The 10,568-nt window shown below is 42.0% G+C and overlaps 1 protein-coding gene across 1 annotated transcript in view; it reads right to left on the bottom strand.

Moving 5' to 3' along the window:
- Positions 1-10,568, bottom strand: part of trabd2b (TraB domain containing 2B) — a gene marked incomplete at its 5' end in the record, with an annotated part of 68,901 nt that overhangs the window by 31,421 nt on the left and 26,912 nt on the right. The window lies entirely within an intron of this gene.

Here is a 10,568-nt window from a genome sequence, read left to right as displayed (position 1 = left end):
AGAGACAGGAAGGTGCTGTTAGTTTCTGTATCTGCAAACTCTCTGCTCTGTGCTTGGGAGGAATTTGCAGTGAAGGGGGAGCAATTGTCAGTGTGCCTTTAAAAAAAAAATTATATCTTGTGTATAAAATGAAGCCGTTATGCAGAGTGTCTGAGAAATCTACATGCTTTTGCAGTGATTTTATTTCTTTTAGGATATTTTCACACACCTTACATACAGGCTGACATAGGTGAAAGCAGACAACAAAAGGCATGGTAAGACTCCACTGACTTCCTTCAGATGGAAGGAGAGAACAGAGGAAAAAGGAGAAAGACAGACCACTTAAAAATAACTCGTCTTTCTCTTTCATCGGGGCTAGGGTGCCATAAATTTACAGCCCCCATTAAAATCAAACATAAACCCTCTTTAAAGACGATTTATAGCGTCCATCCACCAGCCAGACCAACAATTCCACAGCTGTCCTCAACCCCAGGGGTTAACCTCCCTGCTCCAACCCTCTACAATCCCCCCACCACTTCTGACTGGCCTGGCAACCAGGGCCAAGTTGTCACTCACTAGTAAGCTCTCTTACAAAAACCTGAGGTATTTGAAGGCGAAAATGTGTTTTTGGTTTCTGAAACTACAGCAAATTTCACACATTTACACTGCACGCAGTAAGGGTTAAAGTTTACCTGATTAGAACAAGTGACTCAGCTCATTGTATCTTCAAACCACACCAAAGTGATCCACCATTATGATCCGAATTACCAAGAAACCTGAAGAGCGCTTTGGAAAATACAATGGGAGAACATCAGCATCCGGGTCGAGATGATTTGTGGAGCAGCTTAAGGCCGATGCAGCTGCACAACTGATTGAGGCTGATGTCAAAATTCTGGGTCATAATTCACACAACTAAATTATGTTTTCTCAATCATAAATGCCAACGCTGTGCGTATTGAATGTTTAAACTCCAGGTAACCTTTACTCTAAGAAAATCACATCCAAACTCTAAGCTCAGCCTTGTGACTCTCTCTCCCTCTCTCTGAGATCTTTGTATTTGCTAACCAGTCTTGTGAGCTTTTTAGCTTTACTGTGCTTTTTTCCATAATGCAAAGAGACAACTGATGAGCTAACTCCATATACAACTCTCTCATTTCTTGTCTTTACTTTTCCCTTCCCCTGCTTTTTCTCTACTTTCACTCCAAGGGTCTCCATCCTCCTCTCATCTGTCTGCCAGCACCGGATCCCAAGCCTTTCCTCCCACTGTAAAACCAAGAACTAAGTCTGATCTCATTAATTCTGTTTGACATTTCATCCAGCTTATTCTTTTGCTGTGCTCAACGCCGCACTGTCCCACTGCCAAGAAAGGGTCTTGATCGCCCCATGACCTTTTCATTCCTGAAAAAAAATCAGACTTTCATGTTTTTCTCAGCATATCTCAGCACCAGACTTCCCAAACCCAGAAGCTCCCCTGCTGGCTTAGTAATGACACTGTACCTCATTTCCAGTTTGTTTCCATCTCACATGAGATTATTTTATTGCTCTAAACTCCATGTAATGTCAAGGTGTGATGCCAGAGGCTAATACCTGGCTGACAGTGGCTAATTCAGCTTGTGTGGACGCTGACTGCCAGTAAGTTCCCACTGCCCCAGGTCCTTAACCCACAGGGCTCTATGCCATGTCTCGATGGTGTTTCTTGGAGAAACACCAGTCCCTGTGCAGGGTCTGAACTGGCAGAGCACACACATCTGCCAGCCTTTTTGTAATGCAGCCATCTTTTGTAGTTTTCCTTGACATGGGCAACTGCACAACACATGATATAGGATGAGTCCATTAGAGGACGTAGGGTAAGAAGGAGGGGTGCGTGTGCGTGTGTGCGGTTGGTTGGCTGTGTTGTTAAGGGAGCTGTTGTTTCAATATTGTCTATCTCCTGGGAAAGGAACATCACTGCAGTTGTAACCATGGTGCCTGAGTTTGTACTGAGCTGAATGAGAGAGCACGTCAATCACTGCAGGAGACGCAGAGGGAATGAAAGAGGGAGAGAGAGGAAAAATGCTAACAATCCCTGTGTGTGTGTGTGTGTGTGTGTGTGTGTGTGTGTGTGCGCGCACATGTGTGCATGTACTGTATATGCCTAAAAGTGAATATGTGTGTGTGCATCCATGTGTTAACTGACAGAGTGGGTGTTCTCATGCTGAAGCGGTCCACTGTCTCTGACAGACTGGCTCTTTTGCAACCTTTTGAAGGTAACTAACACTGACTCTGACACCACATAGTTTACTACTGTGGGTCTTTCTTCTTTCCTTTTTTCCTCATCTCATCTAATGCATGCGTGAGAAGCTCCAATTGTAATTAAATAAAAGCTTTTTAAGAGCACAGCTGGAAACACCAGTGCACATGGGTGGACTTGAAGCCTGTGATCTGAATGCATCCCTCCAAAAATTCATTAGCTAGTTTTGGAAATCAAACAAAAAGGAGGGGTCAGGCAGAAGTAAGAGCGGCATTTTAAAAAATCAGAGGGATCTTTTATGCTTCAGAATGAAAATGTCATTTATTGACATGTCTGTGCATTGCAGCCTCTGACCTTCATGACTTTACTATAGCTAGGTAGTGTTAGTTTGTTTGAAGATTTATCTGAAGCATAATGAAACAAGGTGCTGGAAGAGTTTGCTCTTGTCAGCTGCTTCACTCCCATGTTGTACATTCTTAAATTTGAATCTGAGAATGTGATTTATAAATAGAGCCAAAGGGCTGCAATACAACAGAAGGATGTGTCCAAATGTGGAGGTCAGACATTGAACTCTGGCAAAAAAGAGAGAAATATATAATACCCAGGGTCACTATTTACTTGACAGCTATGAGTCAGTAAAAGAATTCAAAATGTACACATCATCAGCAACTGCAGTTATTACACAACTACAAATGAAACAAAACATTACCACGTGTGCATTTGTTCACTTCAGTCTTTTTTTCTCCCTCATGTCCAAACCACCCTTTAATCTTATCATACACTATTCACTTTGTCTCTCTCAGATTTGGTGAAATATATGTTTTCATACGCAATTCAAAGTGTTTAACACAATGCATGCAATGTGTGCAGATAGATAAAACATTAAATGTCAATTAAAAGCAATAATTCCATGACAGTACAAGTAGCAACATGTATGAGTAGATATGTAGTACTTTTAGGATAACTGTGGCAGACTTTGGCTTCTCACTGTTCTCAGTATACTCCTTTCAGTCTTCCCAAGACTAACCTCTGAGTAGTTTATACCAAAGGCAGACGTACTGTACTAGGGAGGAGTGATAGCATGCGTCTGCTAAAAGTGTTAAAGAATGGCACAAGACAAATAAAGCCTTGTTCTCTGTGAGGAGCATATGTTGTACAGATGGAGGTGATTCTTCTTTGTTTGCATGGTGGAGAGTTTGGGTTAAGTGATGTACACAGTGCATGGGTGAGGCCTGGCAGAGGAAATAGCCAGGCAGGTGAGTGGAAACCCTGGGGGAGCCTCAGCATCAGGCAGGAGAACTCAAATGTTTTGTACTTTTACATAATTCCCTCTTTTCCCATCTCTGCTGTATTTCTCAGTTTGTCTTTTCATGCATTTTCCAACATTTTGCCTTTACCCTTTTTGTTTGTGTTAACTGGTGAATGTGGCTACAATGGTTTACAACTGTATTTCTTATGCAAATGTTCCATATGTAGTAGCAGTTCTTAACACGTGTAAACATACTTTGTGTAATAGTATTGGAGTTCCTTTTTAATGTATGAAATCAATCCATTAAACTTTGTAGCACCTTTAAATATAGTGAATCCATCTGGACGTACAATTCAGTCCTTTTCCCCATCTTTATCTCCAGTCATTTAATCAGCCCCTGATAAAGAAAACAGCCCAAAACTGTTTCAGTGCGTTCCCCTTGACTGCTCTCATCTCGCTGAGAGCCACTTGTGTTTCACCACCTGAGAAAGAGAAGAGCTAGACCCCTGACCCAGGACATGCACTGCTGGGTTCCTCTGGGCTGAGCTGGTTTCCCCTGTGTAGTCCTGCAACAAACAACAAGTGGGGACTAGGTTCACAGCACCCTGGGGTGACTGAAGGGAAGGAGGTAGGGAGCTGAAATAACATCCAGGGTAACCCAAGAATAGGAGAAGCGGGGGATATCTCATCCCTGTTCCCCAAAGAGCAACCCCAGGAAAGGATGGCTACTAATTTCTTTGAGTGAGCTTTCCCCTTCTTGGCCACAGTAGAGCACTGTAAAAGAATCTGTTAAAAACGTGTACTATCTCAGATTGACTTGAATGTGCATATAGGGTTAGGGTATTTTAAAAGCCTGCTGTTGTCTGATCTTTCAGTTCATGCTAGCTCTGAAAAGCACCTTGAATACATTATGGAAAGATGGTGTCACACCGGACCACATCAAAGTTTCTAGTCTCACATGATAGGTTCCCTCTTGACTGGCACTGCAAAGTCCTCCAAGTCCAAGACTTGTTCTTTCTTTTGTACTCCATCATGTAATCTGTCAAGGGCTTTAAATCCAACATTCAAGTAAATAAATGCCTCAAATGTGGCCTCCAACATTAGAACATTGCCTAAATAGTTTCACAGCCTTTCACCGCCTTTTGTTATATTTGCTTATTTGAAGGTAAGCACCACTTTCAACTCATCACATCTGGCCATGAGCTACATCAAGCCAGAGCCTTAGTTTCTTTTAACTCTTTATCCCTGTTAATACTCACAATATAAACACACATGCGTGCAGACATGCAACCACCCATAAGTACACATGCTAATAATTATACATATCACATTCCTCTATATCTACAGTATATACAAGCCCCATATTGCAGAAGGAGAATACACTTTTCTGTCTTTTTCTTTTCTACTTCTTTCAGTGCCAGTGGCTGGAATGTTGCTTCTCCTTTGTCTTTCTTTCTCTCTTCCCACTTCCTTTCTTTCTTCTCTCGCTGTCTCACTAAGTATCTAACCATGCCGGGTCTATACCTCCTGTCTCAGCCGAGGAAATCCAAGGATTATCAGAGGGACAATCCCAGCGGCAGAGGCCTGCTGCTCCCAGCTTCCACTGAAAGCCCCCCATTCTTCCCCCTCCTTCTTCCTTCTGTCCTGTTTTATTTCCTCTCTGAGGCAGGGGGTGAGGGTCTAATGATGGGCGATATCCCTCTCTTAGCTTGCTCTGGTGAAAATCCTCAGCATTCACCCCCTTCTTGTCTTTTTCATGTTCTTCCTTCCTCTGACTCATTGTCTCCACCTCCACTACTGTTCTCTTTTCTCTTTCTCTTCTTTACTTGTTTATGTTTTTTCCTCCAATACCTCCTCCTACTGTACTGTATAGATTCCCATAAACACACACACACACACTCTGTATACACCCCTCCAGTCCTCAGAGCCTCCTGTCTCTCCTCTTAATAAGAGTCTCCAGTTGAATCGGGGGGGGGGGGCCCCAGCACTTCTTCGCAAATAAACCCTGCTGTTTGACTTGGCAGTGCTGTCTCTGCTCCAGTCATCACAGCTTCCTCCTCAGAAAACAGAGAAAACAATAAGGTATCACTTAATCCAGAGTGAAAACACAGACAACTGCTCCCTTATTGTGAATGCCCACAAACAGAGGCTGTGAGGTTTGAAAGAGTGATGGAAGATTATGGAGGGAGACTGAGCTAATTTTTCTATTCTTTCGGTATCAAAAGCCTCCGAGCTGTTGAACAAGAATAAGTGCATATAAATATATTGGAGTAATGTGGTTACGTGTGGCAGACCCCACTTCTTTGTTTCTGATTGCACTGTCAAATTAATACACATATGAAATGCTTAATTGAAAAGGGTGAATTAAGGTAAACTGAAGCTGCATTAATCTACATTTTTATAATAACAAATGGTCAAATACAGTAACTATGTATTATGTGCTTGTTGCTTGTGTGAGCCCACAGATAATTATCACCTGTTTCAAACCACAGCAGGCATTGTTTACACTGAAAAGCTCTGGTAAACCCACTATACACCTTGATGTAAGACACTGAACTTCAAGTTGCTCCTGGTGTCTGTCCAGTGGTGTGTTTGTGTTTGTGAGTGACAATGGGTGACTGGGCAAATAGTGTGAAAGTGCTTTGAGTGTGCTTAAATACATAGAAAAATGCATTACAAGTACAGGTTCATTTACCGTTTATTCTCCTTGTGCAGAGATCAGCAGTGTTCAAAAAGATGCCATAAATTATTGCTACTTTTATACTTTAGCTGTTAAAAACAAAAAAGTGTGTGTATTTATGAGGTGCCAGAGGAAAAGATGTTGACATCTGTGCCTCTAACGAAGCCTTAAAATGGTCTTTAAATGTTCTGAAAATGTAATTTTATGAAAAGAAATGGAAACGCAGATATAATAAATAATGTGAATGAACTTCACCCACCATCAGATTCATTATAGTTCTTTAGTTGTTTTAATGAAATAATATTAAAGGCCTTGCTAAGCTCTACCCTAGATCAGATCACTCTAACTTTATCTCCCCCAAAGTCCACCACTAACATCATGGCCTGCACTAATCCTAACACGTTCCACATACTGCTTTCTTTCCTCAAAGAAAGAAACTGTCATTGAATTCCACCAGATTTATCCAGCTCCTATTATGATGTGTGATGCTAGTCAAACCAGATGAGCTGGGTTTTCTGTGCAGCATGAAAAAGGAGCAGTCAGAAACAGCCGCGTGTGTTTCAAACATGCCTCCCTGGCCCCCAAACCGGGCCCGACCACTCTCTGCTATCTCCCTCAGTCTGCTTTGGTTGGACTAATAGTTTTAGACAGAATAATTCCCAAAGAATGATTTGTCCTTTGCAAAGTCCACATCTGAGGTGCAGCTGAAACATGAGAGCAGCACATAATCTCATGCATGAACATAAATTGTGTAATGGAGGAAAAACCAGATCCAGATTGAGAAAGAGCAAGTGTCTAAACAGTTGGTAAGAGCTGCTCCGGGCGACTAGCTTCAGTTCTTTGAAAGTGAGGAATCCTAGTAGAGGTTACTGTGTGTGCGTGCAAGTCAAGCATGCATGCACCTTTCATTCATCACACATCATTCTGATAATATTGAAATGATGTCATTCTACACTGAGTCAGACTTATTTTTCCATAAATAAATCACTATTTAGGTTCAGATTTTTGTGTGTGTGCCTCAGCAATCATCCAAGACCGAACTGTTCTTGTTTGCACTGTTGGACAGACAGAATTTCTCCACATAGGGTAATAGGCACTTTAGTACTAAAGAGTGAAATGCAGAAGACCATAATCATAAAAAAAGCATAGTTTCATGTCAAAGGGATATGATTAAGAGGGTTTTATGAAGGAGTGTGCGTGTGTTTCAGTAGGGCATCAGCAGAAGACCACAAGGTAAAACGAGGAGGAGGAGAAAAAAATGTAAACGTTATAGAAGCAGCATGAGAAGAGGGAGAAAGAAGAGACACAGCAGGAGGCATAATGTAAAAATAAAAGCAACAGACAAAAAGCCATGTATTTCTAGTAAATCACAAGAGGTAATGAGAAGAGAGGAGGGAGAAGACCTATTGGCCCTTACCTCCTCCTCCTCCTTCACTTTCTTATAGGTCTGGAGCCCAGCTGGTCAGTTCTGTTCTCCACCATCTCACTTCTTCATCCATCCAGAGCCCCTCCATCCTTAGTCCTGTCCCCATCATTCCACAAACATCTAATGATTCTTTGTCTTCCATCAGTTCTCAAACCCTCAGTCACCAGCCTTGCCCCACTTTCCCCACCAAGGTTATGTGCTTTCAGTGAAAAATCTCTAGTTCATACAGTTCAACAACCCATCCCTCTTGCTTCTCTGTTTTCTCCATCCACAATCACTGATCTTACATCTTCCCTTGTTCCTGTGCACCCCTATTCTCTCATTTTCTCTCGGTCCATATGAGTATACAGTTGTAACTCAGTGATGCACATGCGTACAAGCATTGGCGTATTTGTATTGTTTTTGTTTCCATCTGTATCTGTTTTCACTACAGAGCTTATCCAAATTTCACAGTGCTGTGACTGTGTAATAGAGTGGATCAACAGAAAGAGGGGTAAACTTCCTCTTGTCTCTGTTCCCCTCCTCCCTTCAGTCACGGCTCTACTGACTCAGTGCTGAAGCTAACGCACAATAATCCCACACAAGCGTGCTATTTCATGGCAAATCAGTAGGAGAAATGTTCAATTTCATGCAGGTGCATTCAGCCTGTGGAAAAAACACAGCGAGATTGTAATGTCTACCCTTCAGGCACAAGGGAGACCCAGACTGTGAACAGCCAGTGTATGTGTGCAGATGTTGAAATGAGGGTTTTCATGGGTGGAAGTCAGACTCTGAGTGATAGTCACGCTCTGTCTTTTGAAAGTGTTCTGTAAGCATATCCACGAGGATGCACAGTCCAAATTATTCCTGTAATGAAAACAAGCTGCCTTAGACAAAGCATGGAGAGGGAGACAGACACACACAGATGTGTACAACCTTCCTCACTGCTGCTCACCAAGGTTTGCCAGGAATCGAGGGACCACCAAAGGGATTTCTTAAGTATTTTTAGAGTCAGAAAATGTTTATTGGCAGCATCTTTTTTCAAGCAGTATTTTTTACTATGCCACTGTGGCAATAAGTGAAAGTGTTTCATAAGTGCTGGTGTAAATTTGTTTCTGTGCTTTCAGTGGAAAGACCATTCAAGGACATGTTCTTTTGCCTCTGCCAAAAGAAGAGGAATGCACCTTCCAGAAAATCCAAGGTTGTCTTTTTGACATGCTGTCTTCATATCTGGCTAGATAGACACTGGCAAAGCTACACTCTAGAATGAGTTGGGTTTTGTTCTGAGTTGGAGGCTGTGTAAGGGCTAAACTACTGTACTTGTTAAGTTAGTAAATGCCTGGCTGCTTGTTTTTTATTTCTTTATGTCATAGAAAATATAAAGTGTGAGTAGCTTTGGAGTTGTTAGAAGGCACCTTATCACAGCTGGGATGTGTAACAAAAAGCAGTGCAACTATAGTAATGTAACTGATTTCATTTTTTGTTGAATAGTTAAAAAAAATGAATATAATTACTGTATATTTCCAAAATTTAGAACTGACTCATTTTCTCTGTCAAAACCTGGCCTACACTGTATCTTACTCGCACAAACATTCACATATGTACATACCATACTGCCTGGCCATATTTCTTTCTCTTTTTGCATTTATCCTCCCTTACATTGTATTTCTATGTGAATGAAAAGCAGATGAAGTGTTGTGATCGCTCACACACAGGAGGGTGAGTGAGCGAAAAAAGAACGGACCCAGATGGGTGACTTCAGTGCAAGCAAAATTTAATGATGCTATACAATCTATTTACAGTGCAGTGAGAGGAGAGGCTAAACAGGAATATGGGAATGTCGATCAGTTACAGAAACAGTCCAGTGAAGTTATGATGAGTTTGGCCTAGCTGCGGAGGCTGGGGTCACTCCTGAGCTGGCCACTGAGAAGACAGAGTAGACACAGGCAATGAGCAGATGGTATCTGGTGACTGTGTACCGACCTGGCTGGTGGAAGCTGGAAGGGTGGTGATGAGCAAAGGTCCGGAGGTAACTGTCTGTGGAGAGGGTAGCGAGAAGGAACAGAGCGGGAGGATGAGAGGCAACAAAAACTGGATAAATACATAGATACTGGACAAAAGAATAACGTTGGTGTTTGCCTGAGAACATGAATGAACTGGTAAGGGAGTGGTAGGTGAGCCAGGTATAAGTAAGGGGAAGGACTAATGAAGTGCAGCTGGTGTTAATCAAGGGATGTGAAGCAGTTGTGCAAGGTGGTGAAATCGGGGCCGAAAAAACAAAAAGAGGGAGGTGAGAGAGGCAGGTGCAGCCGGGCAAACCTGACATGAAGAGCAGACTAACAGTCAGCCTACATGGTTTTATGTGCTGAACTGACTTGGGACGTCTCGGTACTGTTGAATGCTTCTTAGTCCACTTTCACAGCATATGAAGTGATCATCAGGAGGGATGTGTCACTCTCACAGACATACACCCACCCACGCAAAAATCCGCCATCCTCACACAGGTCTTTAAATGGCAGCCAACAACCTTTACCATTGACTGAAAGCTCACTTGATGATGGAGACCAAATTGGAGAAGTAAGACAAAACACAATATGTGTATAAAAATGAAAAACTAATATAAAGAGTCTCATAGGAATTCCTTGTGTTAAGCTGCCAGGATGCTCCTTAAGAAGTGCCTGTCTTTTGGTTTAATATTTATGAAAACCCCCTCTTCCACAATTCTCCAGTGTTAGATCAGGGGCAAGGCTATGTACGGCCATTTTTGTAGCTTTCCAAAATGCACAATCCAGCATTGGGCTGTTATCTCCATATTTAAATGATAACATATCTCCTTTCTCACTGCCACACACTGTTTTTTGCTCTACTCTTCACTGTGACTGGATACATGTAGCATCTCTGCATTATATTGTGTTGTTGTTGTATTTTTATTTGCTCCTTTCACTTATTGCTTTAAAGTGCCTTAGATTTGTGATTTTATGGCATATTTAGATTTGTGTTATTGCTCATTTACTTTATTTATTTA

The sequence above is a fragment of the Monopterus albus genome, unplaced genomic scaffold, assembly GCF_001952655.1.
Source record: "Monopterus albus unplaced genomic scaffold, M_albus_1.0 scaffold83.1, whole genome shotgun sequence".
Classification (NCBI taxonomy): domain Eukaryota; kingdom Metazoa; phylum Chordata; class Actinopteri; order Synbranchiformes; family Synbranchidae; genus Monopterus; species Monopterus albus.
Note: the sequence above shows the minus strand (reverse complement) of the source record. Positions and strands in the feature narration are given on the sequence as shown.